The 14,869-nt window shown below is 45.1% G+C and overlaps 1 long non-coding RNA gene across 1 annotated transcript in view; it reads left to right on the top strand.

Annotated features, from left to right (window-relative positions):
- Positions 1-14,629, top strand: part of LOC307214374 — a 32,526-nt gene extending 17,897 nt beyond the window's left edge. Inside the window, exons 3-4 of the long non-coding RNA XR_013838001.1 lie at positions 1,219-1,438; positions 14,449-14,629. This is a non-coding gene — a long non-coding RNA (uncharacterized lncRNA). The remainder of the gene's footprint in view (positions 1-1,218; positions 1,439-14,448) is intronic.
- Positions 14,630-14,869: the final 240 nt, after the last annotated feature.

Here is a 14,869-nt window from a genome sequence, read left to right as displayed (position 1 = left end):
TATTCAACCAGTTTTAATGAACTGGCTCTAGGTATTGCTTAAACGCCATGTTGATGAACACCTTTGTTGTGTCTTGGGGTACAGAGTATTCCAGGCTACGAGAATGTGTCTTGGGTACTTTGGAAGATCAAGTGGTTTTCGTCCTTTTTTAGTGCGGCAGTCCTTATTTGTACATAAGCTCAATTGTTACAAAACTGTGATTCACACCAACTGCATTGATTCCGAAAACTAGAACGAGTACATAGGAAGCTGCCTTATACTGAATCAGGCAGAGTTGGTCCATTTGGCTCAGTATTCTCTACACCAGGCTTCCTCAACCTCGGCTCTCCAGATGTTTCTGGCCTACAACTCCCATGATCCCTAGCTAGCAGGACCAGTGGTCAGGGATGATGGGAATTGTAGTCTCAAAACATCTGGAGGGCCGAGGTTGAGGAAGCCTGCTCTACACTGACTGGCAGCAGCTCAGACAGGGTTTTCTCCCAACCCTATCTGAAGTTGTTGGGGATTGAATCTGGGGTCTTCCGAATGCAAATAAGTTGCTCTACCACTGTGATATAGCTCATAGGCATATTGATCCAAGCCATAGGCTGCATATACACCACACATTTAAATATGCCCCCAAAGAATCATGGGAATTGTAGTTTACACCACACAGAGCCCTTAACAAACTACAGTTCCTGTGATTCCTTTTTTGGGGGGAGGATGGACTTTAAATGTTCTTCAAAGGTATGGTGTGTACACAACCATAGAAGCAAGACTTTCTTCTACCCACAGGGTTGTAATGGGAGAGAATGAAATCATTAAACAAATGAAATATAAATGAAGTTTATGGCCTACACTGGAGTCCAAGAAGAGGGATGAGGTAGTTTGTTCACAATAAGTTGCCCCTAAAGCGTCTATCTTAAATCGAAAAATCACAAACTCAAAGATGTACATTTTAAACCGAAAAGAAATGCCTCAATGTGACTTTCAATGAATATTTTCTTTCCTGTCTGGATTGTGCTGGTGTGAAATACAACAAATATTTCTGCCATTTTCAGATTATGCTGAACGGGGCGGGGTGTGGGTGTGTGTGCAGATGATGCCTGATTTAATTTTGGCAGCAAAGATTCGCTCTCTGCCTGTCTTCAGTGAATTTCTAGCCTCCAGACTAGATTCTGTGAAACATACACTAGAAATATATTGGACTCTTAACTTCCTGTTGCTTTCCATTCACAGTAACAAGTCCGCAATGATCCTGACAGCAAAGAGAGCCTCTTAAGTGCTATTTCTGTATTACATTTGGCAACTGAAATTTGGCCTGCATGCTGTGATTATTGTCCAAACTCTAGCAAAATATGTCAGGCTGAAAAACGGAAAGTGATTTTGACTACTATGCAAGTCTGTGGCCTTATCCTAGGCCATAACCCTGAGTACTTAACGACTTCTGGACATGAGTGTAAGTATTTATGTTCTTCCTCCTCCCCTGAGAATGAAATTATATGTTTCTGTAAGCCTCTTCCAATCCATAGATGTGCATACATTCCAACCTTAACACCTATGTTGCAACGGAGAAAATAGTTGAGGTGTTCCAGGTCCTTCTGTGGTCATGATTTATTATACATTTGCACCCCGTCTTTCTTCCATTGTGGGGCTCAAGGCATCATATGGGCAGTTTCTAAGCAGCCACCCATCTATGAACTAACCAGACCACAAGCCTCAGTCCTGCTTAGCTTCATCAAGGTGGTGGTCTCTTATATGTAGTCAGACCACACACTGGCATCATAACCAGTGTGGTATAGTGGTTAAGAGCGGTGGACTCGTAATCTGGTGAACCAGGTTCACTTCCCCGCTCCTCCACATGCAGCTGCTGGGTGACCTTGGGCTAGTCACACTTCTCTGAAGTCTCTCAGCCCCACTCACCTCACAGAGTGTTTGTTGTGGGGGAGGAAGGGAAAGGAGAATGTTAGCCACTTTGAGACTCCTTAGGGTAGTGATAAAGTGGGATATCAAATCCAAACTCTTCTTCTAACTCCGGAGCAGAGCATCTGCTTTGAAAGCAGAAGGGCACAGGTTGAATCCCCTGCATACTCAGGGAGTGCTGGGAATTGTCCCCATCTGATATCCCAGAGAGCTGCTGCCAGCCAGTGTAGGCAGTGTACTGGGCTAAATGGACCAATGGTTTTACTCAGTGTAAGACAGGTTGCTATATTCCTGTGCATCAAAGGTATATTTAGTCCAGCAACCTGTTTCTCTTGGTGGCCAACCAGATATCTGTGAGAAGCCCACATTCAAGGCATGAGGGCAATAACCCTCTCCCAGTTACTTGTATTCAGAGGCATGCTAAATCTTCCCTTCCTTCTCTTTTCTTCTGTAAAGTTATCAAATGAAATTATTTTGCCTGATGAAATGAACTTTCCCTTTCCACCATTCAAAAATGCCTGTCGCATCTTGCATCCTATTTGATGCAACAATATTGTTGCCTCGCAATTAGAGATTATTGGTTTGCGGCAGAACAGTTTCACAAACCTTGTATCCTCCGTGTTAACAGGAAACACTCTAGATGACCCCAAGGTCAAAGGCTAACCATTCAAAGTAATGACTGCAATTCTATGCTATCAAAATAATATATGATCAGAGAGGGAAACCACAGCAGAATTCCTAAGGCTTGAGTTCTGCATGCAGAAGCAATTTGAACTTGAATTCTGAGGGTTACAGGATGGAATGATGGTGAATGGAACAAGCTAGACCTACAAAAGCAATGGCAGTGTTTTACTCTCCCTGCCCCATTCACCAGCAGCAAGATCCAACAGAAGAAGAAGAAGAGTTTGGATTTGATATCCCGCCTTTCACTCCCCTTCAGGAGTCTCAAAGCGGCTAACATTCTCCTTTCCCTTCCGCCCCCACAACAAACACTCTGTGAGGTGAGTGGGGCTGAGAGACTTCAGAGAAGTGTGACTGGCCCAAGGTCACCCAGCAGCTGCATGTGGAGGAGCGGAGACGCGAACCCGGTTCACCAGATTACGAGACTACCGCTCTTAACCACTACACCACACTGGCTCTCCAGAATGTGGCATTTCCAGGATCCAGAAACTTGAGTCAGTTCACCTTTAAAGGTTGAGCGACCTAATTCACACTCCCTTTCTTATTCTGAAACATTACACAAACCAAAAAACGCAGCCACCCTTCGAAATTAACATTTTCCCAAATTTTGCAATGCAGGTCTCCAGGCAAGTAATATATGACCCCCCAAAAAATGCATATCACATGGTAAAATGTGCATAAAAATGCATATAATAGTGAAACCAACACACAAAAAGCTTCAATATACTATAGATGTTTGGCAAAAATGTTAGGCAAAATTGCATACACAAATGTGTCTATTAGGAGCAATTTATATCAAAACACTGATGAATTGTCATGATGACACCTTTTTTAAAAAAAGAAAAATCACAAACTGACGTGGACATGTGGAGAAAAGTTAAGGCTGGGAAAAATGAGAAACCGAGAAACCAAAATGGACAGTTCCCAGCATCCAGTTTGTTTCTGGCAAACTTACTGTGCATATTGGACCTGAAACCTTTAGACTGCTGTAATCCTCTGTATACTTAACCCTATAAAATATAGTGGGACTTGCTTCTGAGTCAACATGCATAGGGTTGCACTGTAAAGTTTAACTATTGACCTCAGCACAAGGTGACTGAAGGGAAAATACTTTGCTGTGCACAGCCAGGTAGGATCAAGGGACCTTATGCACAATTTTCTAGATACACAGGTGGGAAGTCCTATATGCCCAGACTGACCTGTCTTCAATCATGCATTGTTAGCTTGGTGCCTGTGATTGCTCATGGGCCAACCACTTGGATCCTATGCTGCCTTGGGAAGAGAGACCTGGCCACAACTTACACCCACCATTCCCCCATTTGAGGTACTTGCTGCCACCAGTTAAGGGATTGATTATTTACCAGCTGCCTCTTATCAAACAGCCTCCAAAGGTTTCCTGGGTCTCGTTTCTCTGAAACCTCCTTAGGTAGCTCAAGGTTACAGTTGTAGGCTGTTTACCTTAACTTGAGACCACACAGGTTTAAGAAACAAAATGTTTACTAAATTGAAAAAATGAAGGGGTTTTAAGGACAAGACATTACACAGAAGAATTAGAGAGACCCAAAATATTTCCTTTTGAGCATAACCACAACAAAATTGGATACATGCAGTTTTCTATCCCTGGTCTACACAGTCCCTAAAACTCAACAGGCTCTCAGTAGAAGCCCTACTCATGAGTTTTGTTCCTTAAATCCTCCCTGGCTTCAGAGTGTCTGTTATTATGCTGAGATCCCCTTGATCTGCTGGGCTTCTTGGATGGCTACCTGCCAATATAAAGGTAAAAGGTAAAGGCCCCCTGAACGGTTAAGTTCAGTCAAAGGCAACTATAGGGTGCGGCGCTCATCTTGTTTTTGAGGCTGAGGGAGCCAGCGTTTGTCCACAGACAGCTTTCCGGGTCATGTGGCCAGCATGACTAAACTGCTTCTGGTGCAATGGGACACCATGACGGAAGCCAGAGCGCACGGAAATGCCATTTGCCTTCCTGCTGCAGCGGTACCTATTTATCTACTTGCACTGGTGTGCTTTCGAACTGCTAGGTTGGCAGGAGCTGGAGAGAGCAACGGGAGCTCACCCCGTCCAGCGGATTCGAACTGCCAAACTTTCGATTGGCAAGCCCAAGAGGCTCAGTGGTTTATACCACAGAGCCACCCGCACCCCCCACCTGCCAAAATAGACTCCCCTTGTCAATCATTTGCCCCTCCCCTCAGGTTACAGGATCAAGAAGGTTTGGAACTTTTAAATTTCCTGCCCTTAGAGAGAGATGTGGCTTCCTGTACACATACAATAATGGATGTCTATGCCTTGGGGCATGGGATGCAGGTGGCGCTGAGGGTTAAACCACAGAGCCTAGGACTTGCCGATCAGAAGGTCGGCGGTTCGAATCCCTGCGACGGGGTGAGCTCCCGTTGCTTGGTCCCTGCTCCTGCCAACCTAGCAGTTCAAAAGCACATCAAAGTGCAAGTAGATAAATAGGTACCACTCCGGCGGGAAGGTAAACGGCGTTTCCGTGCGCTGCTCTGGTTCGCCAGAAGCGGCTTAGTCATGCTGGCCACATGACCCGGAAGCTGTACGCCGGCTCCCTTGGCCAGTAAAGCGAGATGAGCGCTGCAACCCCAGAGTCATCCACGACTGGACCTAATGGTCAGGGGTCCCTTTACCTTTACCTTTACCTTTATGCCTTGGGGCACTTGCTAGGACTTCAAGTTAACTTTATGCTTCACACAGAAAATATGCATCAAAGAACTGTAGAATTGGAAGGAACCACGAGGGTCATCTAGTCCAACCCCTGCAATGCAGGAACCTTTTGCCCTACTTGGGGCTCAAACCCACGACCTTGAGATTAAGATTCTCATGCTCTACCAACTTAGCTTTATACAATATAAACAAGTAAAAATACACATATTTCAGTTCAGAATAGTAAAGCCCTATTTACTTGCAGTACCTCCGTAAGGAGTTTCAAAAGGCAGGTTAAAAAGCCCCTTTTAATTATTCATTATAAGTGTTGTATTTTTTATCTGTAGTGATAACTACCAGATACTTTCACCTGCTCAATATACAGGGATAATATATAAAATTTTAGGGGTGATTTGCCGTTTAGGGCACGGTGGCACCCAAAACTTCTCAGCCTGTGTGGAACCAAGATGGAGTGACCTTTAGCACCACATTCTGTGCTTCTTTTCCTGCCAGTAACTTAGTACAAAGACCATCTTGACCTTGAACCTAACCGAGAACAGGGACAGCTCCAAGAGATTTCTGATTAGGTCAGTGGCCTTGTAAAAGCTGGACTCTCCCCTCCCCCACCTCTGTACACAACTGTTCCTCATTTACATAAATTATCTCTATTCAATTATCTGTCCAGATGTCCGAATTGTGCCACCAGTGATCTGTGAATGAATTAAAAATGGAATATAATTTAATAATAACTGATTAGAAGGAGATTAGTTGTTATATAAAAAGGAAAAACCAAGAGATAGCTAGTTGCCCTTAATCCGAGCCAATCCACAATAATTATAGAAAATACAGTCTCTGGCCCCCTTCAATCTCTCCCTCCCTCCATCTCCCCGCTCCATTTTCCTTCTCCCTTAGATGTTCTCTTGTTTGCTCTTCCCTTCACCTTTTTCCCATTTTCTTTTTAGTTTCGTCTCCTATAAACATACATCTCTTCACTTTCTCTTGCTTATGACCTAAACCCTTGATGGTCTTTTTGATGCACCTATGTTAATTACAGATCTCTGAAGAGCATCTGACCAATAAGAGCTTTCAGCTGCCCTGGTTTCCTCTTCTCAACAATAATTCTCTCTTCCTTCTCTTCCTAACTAGGAATTGCACCCACAGTGTGCTAGGGACACCCATCTGCCCAAATGATACAAATCACAGCCCAGAGGCCATACAATCTATATTGGACAGAACAAACTGGCTGGGGAAGTGAGTGCTGGGATTGAAAAATGGGTAGTGGAGCTTGGGACATGAGCTAGGAGAGTCAGGTAGCACTAAATAACCAGGAATTTAGCCAAGTAGAGGCAGTGCAGTGTAGTGGTTAGAGCAGTGTTTCCCAACCTTGGGCCTCCAGCTGTTTTTGGACTACAATTCCCATCATCCCTTGCCACTGGTCTTGCTAGTCAGGGATGATGGGAGTTGTAGTTCAAAAACAGCTGGAGGCCTAAGGTTGGGAAACACTGGGTTAGAGCACTGGTCTAGGACCCAAGTTTCAGTTTCCGGCTCAGCCATGAAGCCCACTGGGTTGACCTTGGACCAGTCACTGTCTCTCAGACTAACCTACCTCACAGGCTTGTTGTGAGGAAAAAGTAAAGGGGGAGAACCATAATATATGCTGGTTTGTGCTTATGAAATAAATGGTTATAAAGGGCAAAGAGAAGGCAGGGGAAAGGTACAGTGGGAAGAAAAATGGAGAGCTTTAAAAGTAAGAACTAGTAGGATCTTAAAATTGATGCAGAGAGTGACAGAGAGTGTGAAGAGGGTGATGAGATCATAGAAGTGACAAGAAAGAAAGATGATTTTAGCAGAGGCATTGTGAACTGAATGAAGAAGGAGATGCGGCAGAAGGGAAGGCTGACAAGGAGGAGGTGACAATCGTCTAGACAAGAGATGTCAACAGCATGGATAAGCATTTTATCCATAGCATTGGGAGAGAAGGGCAGATCTTAGAGATGAAGAAAATGAAGAAGCTGCAGGATTTGGTGACTGCTTAAATGTAGGAGGAGACAGAAAGGAAGGAGTCAAATGCAGTCCCAAAGTTGCACATCTGGGAGGCAAAGGAGATAGAAGTAGCTCAGGGAGAGGTTTAGAGGTTTAGATGAAGATATTACAAGTTCTGCCTTTGTGTGAAATTCAGAGGAACAGGCAAGAGGCAATGTCAACAAGATAACTAAGGATAGAGACTGGACAGAAATCTACTTTTCCTGCGACTAGTAAAATTCCTGCGATAGTAAAAACTGAGAAAATAAATAGCCAGAGTAAGGAGGAAGAGAGAGAGAGAGAGAGAGAGAGAGAGAGAGAGAGAGAGAGAGAGGAGGCCTTAGAGAGCTATGTGGGATCCCAAAAGAATCAAGAATTCCAGAGGACTAGGGCAAAAGGGACAGGCAAATTCATGGCTATAAGAGCCATGCTATCTAAATGGAACTTCGGAGGCACTATGCTGGGGGGTGGGAGGTTACAAACAGGGAAGGATGTCACCTTCATGCCCTGCCCTCACATGGTGTGTGAGATGTGACTGAAAATAAAAGTAAAGGTTAAGAGACAAACCCAAACTCTGTTGTTGCTGATCAGTTTAGGGCAAAAGCAGCAGCTATGGGAGGCCAAGAGGGCAAACAGAAGCTCATTCGTGCAGGTTTGGGGAGTAAGGTTGAGGGGCTCAGTTGGACTCAGGATGCTGAAAATGCGCGTGCCGGAGTTTAGACAATAAAATGCAAGTGCAGGGGGTATAGAGACCACTCATTTGAGGGAGCTGGAGCTGAAATATCTATCTATATCTATATCTATCTATCAATCATCTATCTATCTATCTATCTATCTATCTATCTATCTATCTAATCATCTATCTATCTATCTATCTATCTATCTATCATCTATCATCTATCTATCTATCTATCTATCTATCATCTATCTATCTATCTATCTATCTATCTATCTATCATCTATCTATCTATATCTATCATCTATCTATATCTCTATCATCTATCATCTATCTATCTATCTATCTATCTATCTATCTATCATCTATCTATCTATCTATCTATCTATCTATCTATCTATCATCTATCTATCTATCATCTATCTATCTATCTATCATCTATCTATCTATCTATCTATCTATCTATCTATCTATCTATCATCTATCTATCAATCTATCATCTATCATCTATCTCTACAGTGGTACCTCAGGTTACAGATGCATCAGGTTACAGACACTTCAGGTTACAGACTCCGCTAACCCAGATATAATACCTTGGGTTAAGAATTTTGCTTCAGGATGAGAACAGAAATCGCGTGGCAGCGGCGTGATGGCAGCAGGAGACCCCATTAGCTAAAGTGGTGCCTCAGGTTAAGAACAGTTTCAGCAGTGGCGTAGCGTTGGGTTGTCAGCACCCGGGGCAAGGCAAGTAATTTGCGCCCCCTAACCCGTGGATTTGCGCCCCCTAACCCTAACCCCCAGATGTTGCGCCCGGTGCGGCTGGCCCCCCCTGCACCCCCCACACTACGCCACTGGTTTCAGGTTAAGAAAGGACCTCCGGAACGAATTAAGTTCTTAACCCAAGGTACCTCTATCTATCTATCTATCTATCTATCTATCTATCTATCTATCTACATGTATCTATCATCTGTCTATAAAAATAAAAGGATTGGATTGGCAGCAACTAGTCTTTCCAGGAGTGACCAATTCAGATGGTTTGTCCCTTGAGGCTTATGGACTCCCAAGGGATTCCTGAATGCTTTTTGGGAGGGAGGGCTTTCTGTTGGCATGGGTGTGTGTAACTCCTGCCGACGCCTTGGTTTTGCTCTGGAAAGGGCTGTGAACAGTATTGCTTGTTCTCAAGGGCTTTCTCCAGTGCAGTGGGGTCTAGAAAGCTCCCTGGTTTTCCAAGGAGCTCTGGGACATAAACAGACTGGTAGATGACTAGAGTGCAAGTGACACAAGTGAATATGACCAAACACAGCTTAGAGTGTGTAATTGAACCTACCATATGGTGGTGGTAAAGAAAGCTTACTTTTCTACCACCATTGCATCCTCAGTGAACTGTCCAGCAGAGTTTTTTAGGGTTGTCTCCAGGCCCATTAAGCCAGGCAGGATTTGGTACAGCTACCCGTTCAGAAGCCTGCTGTAACAATTTTCCAAAGGTAAAATCGCTGGTATTTGCTCTGAAATTGAAGCCACGGTTACTGCAGATCTTGTCAAGGTGTCCAGAATGCCATCTGGTCACATTTTATGGGAGCAGTTTTAGCATTTGTGTCCTGATGATGTGGACAGGAGGACAAGCACAGAGATTAGCCAGCCATGTGTCCTCTGGATTCTTGCCCATCATGGCCTTATAAGAGCTAGCTGGGCAGATCCATGACTGATTAATGCTGCAGTGCAGGAAGGAGTAATGCCTGTCACCTTCGAAGAAGTGAAGGTGTGGCCCGTCCTTAAGAGGCGGGCTCACCAGCCCTTGCAGTGTTGGACAACTACTGCCCAATTGCTAGTATCCCCTTTTAGGGCAAGGTAACCATGAAGAAGGCTGATCGGCAAAGAATTGATGCTTTTGAATTATGGTGCTGGAGGAGACTCTTGAGAGTCCCATAGACTGCAAGAAGATCAAACCTATCCATTCTTAAGGAAATCAGCCCTGAGAGCTGACTGGAAGGACAGATCGTGAAGCTGAGGCTCCAATACTTTGGCCACCTCATGAGAAGAGAAGACTCCCTGGAAAAGACCCTGATGTTGGGAAAGATGGAGGGCACAAGGAGAAGGGGACGACAGAAGATGAGATGGTTGGACAGTGTTCTCGAAGCTACCAGCATGAGTTTGACCAAACTGCGGGAGGCAGTGGAAGAAAGGAGTGCCTGGTGTGCTCTGGTCCATGGGGTCACGAAGAGTCGGACATGACTAAACGACTAAACAACAACAACAACCGAGTGGCTGGCTAACTGCAGATTTGTCAGTGACAAAGAGTGCCTATATCCAGTTATGGCTGGCTCGCCAGTTATGGCTCTTCTTGAACTTTGGTAGGCTGGCCTCAGTAATCCAATCTGATGACCTCATGGCTGGACTACTGCAATGAGCTCTACATGGGGCTTCCCTTGAAAACTGCTGTTCATGCTGAAAGTGCCTGCCCAGGTGCTGAGTAGGGCAGCTAAGTGGGATCATATAACAACATTCCTTAAAATGATACATATGGCACTCCAGATACTTTCCCACTCCAATTTCCATCAGCCCCAGTCAGCATGACCAATAGTCTCAAATAATGGCGGTTATGGAAAAGGCACAGATTCCCAATTCATGGTCTAGAATACGTAGTTCTTCTCTCAGTCTTGGTTTTGAACCTGGGGACTTAAGAGTTCAAATTCCAACAGAGTGGTTATACTCAATCTCTACTTTTTAAGTCCCGTCCCCCCCCCCTCGTAATATAGAATGAATGAAAGCATAAGATAAAGACTGGGATGAGGATTTATCATAAATACCCAATTCCTTTAATATGGTGAATATGTTTGCTCAAATGTTCCTGTGTTGGACCTACGGTTTCTCCACAATCTCTGGCAACCCAGTCATTATCTTGTTACACAGTTTTAATTCTTAGTTGCTGTATTGCTCTCATGAAATATGGGTCAATAAGCAACAGGGGATAGGACATCCAGATAATAGCTAGTTATGCCGTCCAGCCACATACAACAAGCAACCGTTCAGGGCTCTGTCTCTGGGAGGGAGGCAATGGATTTTGCTGCTTGGCTCATTTTTCAGATGGCTGAAACAAGAGAAGTTAAAAGAATGGTGCACCTCCAGTTATGTTGTGCTGCTGAACAACAGAGAAGAGGCATGGGCAGCAGTGAGTAGAAGGCAAAACCTTGTAACGGGGATGGCAGTTCTGTGGCCCCCCAGGTGCTATGGGACTCCATTCCTTTCAGCCCCAGCCAGCACACCCCATAGTCAGTTTTTGCGAGCTGTAGTCTAACATCATCCTCATGCCGCCTTATCATAAATATGTGGGTGCACTTTTATGGCAAGGTGAAGCTATTGTATTGTACCTGGACATTTTCTGTGTATGCTTCACACTTACTGCCAGGCACCACAAAGTTCCAGGACATTTAGGTAAAGGTAAAGGGACCCCTGACCATTAGGTCCAGTTGTGACCGACTCTGGGGTTGCGGCGCTCATCTCGCTTTATTGGCCGAGGGAGCTGGCGCACAGCTTCTGGGTCATGTGGCCAGCATGACTAAGCCGCTTCTGGCAAACCAGAGCAGTGCATGGAAATGCCGTTTACCTTCCCGCCAGAGCGGTACCTATTTATCTACTTGCACTTTGACGTGCTTTTGAACTGCTAGGTTGGCAGGAGCAGGGACCGAGCAACGGGAGCTCACCCCGTCGCGGGGATTTGAACCGCCAACCTTCTGATCGGCAAGCACTAGGCTCTGTGGTTTAACCCACAGCGCCACCTGCGCCCCTCCAGGACATTTAAAGGAAAGCAAATAGAGAAGTGATGCTTTGAGGAAAGTAGCTACTTGGGACACACTGCCTGCAATTGTGTGAAAAGGTCATGCCATTGGCACAGGCATGTTTGAACTGACTTGATTTAGTGTACCTTCTTCAATCATTTCCAAATGGGGCATTTGGGATACTTCAGTAGGTGGGCAGGGGTTTTGTGGAGGTTTCTTTATTTAATTTATATCCCCCCTTTCCCCCATAGGATCTCAAGGTTTCATATACGGCTCTCCTTCCCCTTTTATCTGCATAACCACCCTGTGAAGTAGGTTAGACTCAGAGATAGTGACTTGCTCAAGGCAAGTCTTATGGCACAAAGAACATGGATTGGAAGCCCCTAGATCAGTGACTTGGAGGAAACCTCTCAAAACAATCCGTCTTGTTCGTGCCCATCCCTTTCTATTAAAAAGCTCCTTTGGCACTATGAGACTGTTCTGCTACAGGTGAGGTGACATGGCCTCGTAGGGTGGGGTTTTAAGATGTGGGAACTTTTCTGTTTGAGGCTATGCTTGCAGGCTATACAGTGGTACCTCGGGTTACATACGCTTTAGGTTACATACGATTCAGGTTACTGACTCTGCTAACCCAGAAATAGTTCCTCGGGTTAAGAACTTTGCTTCAGGATGAGAACAGAAATTGTGCTCCGGCGGCGTGGCGGCAGCAGGAGGCCCCATTAGCTAAAGTGGTGCTTCAGGTTAAGAACACTTTCAGGTTAAGAACAGACCTCTGGAACGAATTAAGTACTTAACCCGAGGTACCACTGTACTTGTTTGGGGTGCCCTATTGTAGAGGTGCTGTGGGGGGTTCCAGGACGAGTTGCCAAGTTGTGGGAACTTTCCAATTTGAGGCTATACAGTGGTACCTTGGTTCTCAAACTTAATCCGTTCCAGAAGTCCGTTCCAAAACCAAAGCACACTTTCCCATAGAAAGTAATGCAAAATGGATTAATCCGTTCCAGACTTTTTTTAAAAAAAACCCTAAAGCAGCAATTTAACATGCATTTTACTATCTAATGAGACCACTGATCCATAAAATGAAAGCAATAAACAATGTAATGCAGTCACACATTCAATCAATCGGTAGCTGAACTGGACTCCACACAGTCACAAAAAACAAAACAAAAAAGAGCTGCAGAAACAAAAACACAAAACAAATAGCAAAAACAGACAGACCTCAGCATAATACTCAAAATGGAAGTGTGGCACTCAAAACGGAAGTATGGCACTCAGAAAGGAGCACGTTCGGCTTCCAAAAAAAGTTTGTAAACCGGAACACTTACTTCCGGTGTTTGCAGTGTTTGGGTTCCAAGTTGTTTGAGTACCAAGCCGTTTGAGAACCAAGGTACCACTGTGCGTGCAGGCTATATTTGTTCAGGGCGTCCTATTGTAGGGGTGCTGTGGGGGGGTCCCATGACTAGTTGTCAAGATGTGGGAACCTTTCAATTTGAGGCTATATGTGCAGGCCATACTTGTTGGGGGTGCCCTATTGTAGGGGTGCTGTGGGGGATCCCATGACGAGTTGCCAGGCAAAGCAGCAACACTATGGCTGTAATTAGCTGCATTAGAAGAAAGTCCCCCTCTCTGATCTCTAGGCCTGAGGCCACAAGGTCCCCTTCTTTTCTCCTTCCCTTTCCTCGCGTCTCCATTATAAGCCCAGGAGCAAGACCAGCCTGCCTGCTTGCCTGCCCCTTCCCTCCAAGACTATTAATTGTTGCTTTGCATTTGCCATTCGAGCTGCTAATCCGAGGGCTCCGTGTTTGGCTGCTATCCTGGTGCCAGGCCCTGCCGTTGGGGTTGGGGATCTCCGAGCCCAGGGAGGGGACCCCGGGCCGGCGTAGCAGCTGTAATTATTCCCCAGACAAATCTCTGCAAACCGGGAGGACTAGAGAAATCGCGGCCCATATTGCGCGGCCTGCTGCCCCCACCCGCCAGGATAATTTGAGACTCAAATCCCAGCAAAGACCTGCTACAAATTGCTGCAAATTAAGCTGATTTTGCCCCGAATGAGGGATTTTCTGCTGCAGATCAACCCTTCCCGAGAGCTGATGAGGTGGGGATTAGAGAAGGGACTGAAATCAAAGGGGCAAGATGAGGCGGGTGGCTGGCGAGGGGATGGGGGGAGAGGGAGGAAGGGAAGGGAAGAGGAAGGAGGGACGAGGGTTGGCCTAGCAGTGAAAGTCCCGGAGTATTAGCACTTTATTGATTTCTACTTTACTGACATTTTATTCTATTACCAAGTTTCCGATTAGCCTTAACAAAAAAAACCAATCCGAGAAAGGCAGAGAAGGCATGTTGGGTTTTGACCTCAGGGCACTGGCTTTCATCTCGTACCGGTTTTAGAGAAGAGATCCCTTTCGATTTGCCAGATTGTGCAGTTTTTTAAGGGAATGTGAACTAGAACATATTAAACACTCGGGTGTATCAGAACACCTCAGACCTGTTGGCATTTCACCAAAGAGACCCCCTGAACAGACACCAACACCCCCCCACACACACTTTTGTACAATTTTTGCCCTGATATGCAGCGTAGTGACATCAGGGCATATGAAATCTTTATAGGAATAAAACCTACAGAAGAGGAAATGTGTTCCTGGGAGTGTTTGTGTATGTGTTAAATGAGTTAGCTCCTGCCTGTTGGTTCTCCTCCAACCCTCCTGTACCTCCTCCCCACAGGTATGTTTCCTCGGTAAACATGGGTTTGAGAACACACCTTGTGGACATGTTATGAAGTTTTGCATAGTCTTTATATGTTGATAGAACTAGTTTTTTCCTCTAGGCTGCAGGCAGAATATGCTTTTCTTCTTCAGAGGTATGTACCTCTGTTATGTATATTTACCCCACAATCACCACAGGTATTTTCAGTGCTTCAAAAACCTGGAAAAAAATTGACCAGAGATGACACTTCAAAAAAGAAAAGAAATGTGTGTGTTCAGAGCAAGTAACACAACTCCGGCTCTTTTAGAGGCTATTGTCTGTCTCCAGCAAGCTGAAGGCTAGTTGTTCTACTACCTTTGCTAGTTGTGGCTTCAGGACATAGCTATCAGATGTAAATTAGAAACATAACAGTGCCCCTGCTACACACATGGATATTACT

Source organism: Podarcis cretensis (assembly GCF_951804945.1).
Source record: "Podarcis cretensis genome assembly, chromosome: 1".
NCBI classification, from domain to species: domain Eukaryota; kingdom Metazoa; phylum Chordata; class Lepidosauria; order Squamata; family Lacertidae; genus Podarcis; species Podarcis cretensis.
This window is presented reverse-complemented; position numbering and strand designations above follow the sequence as displayed.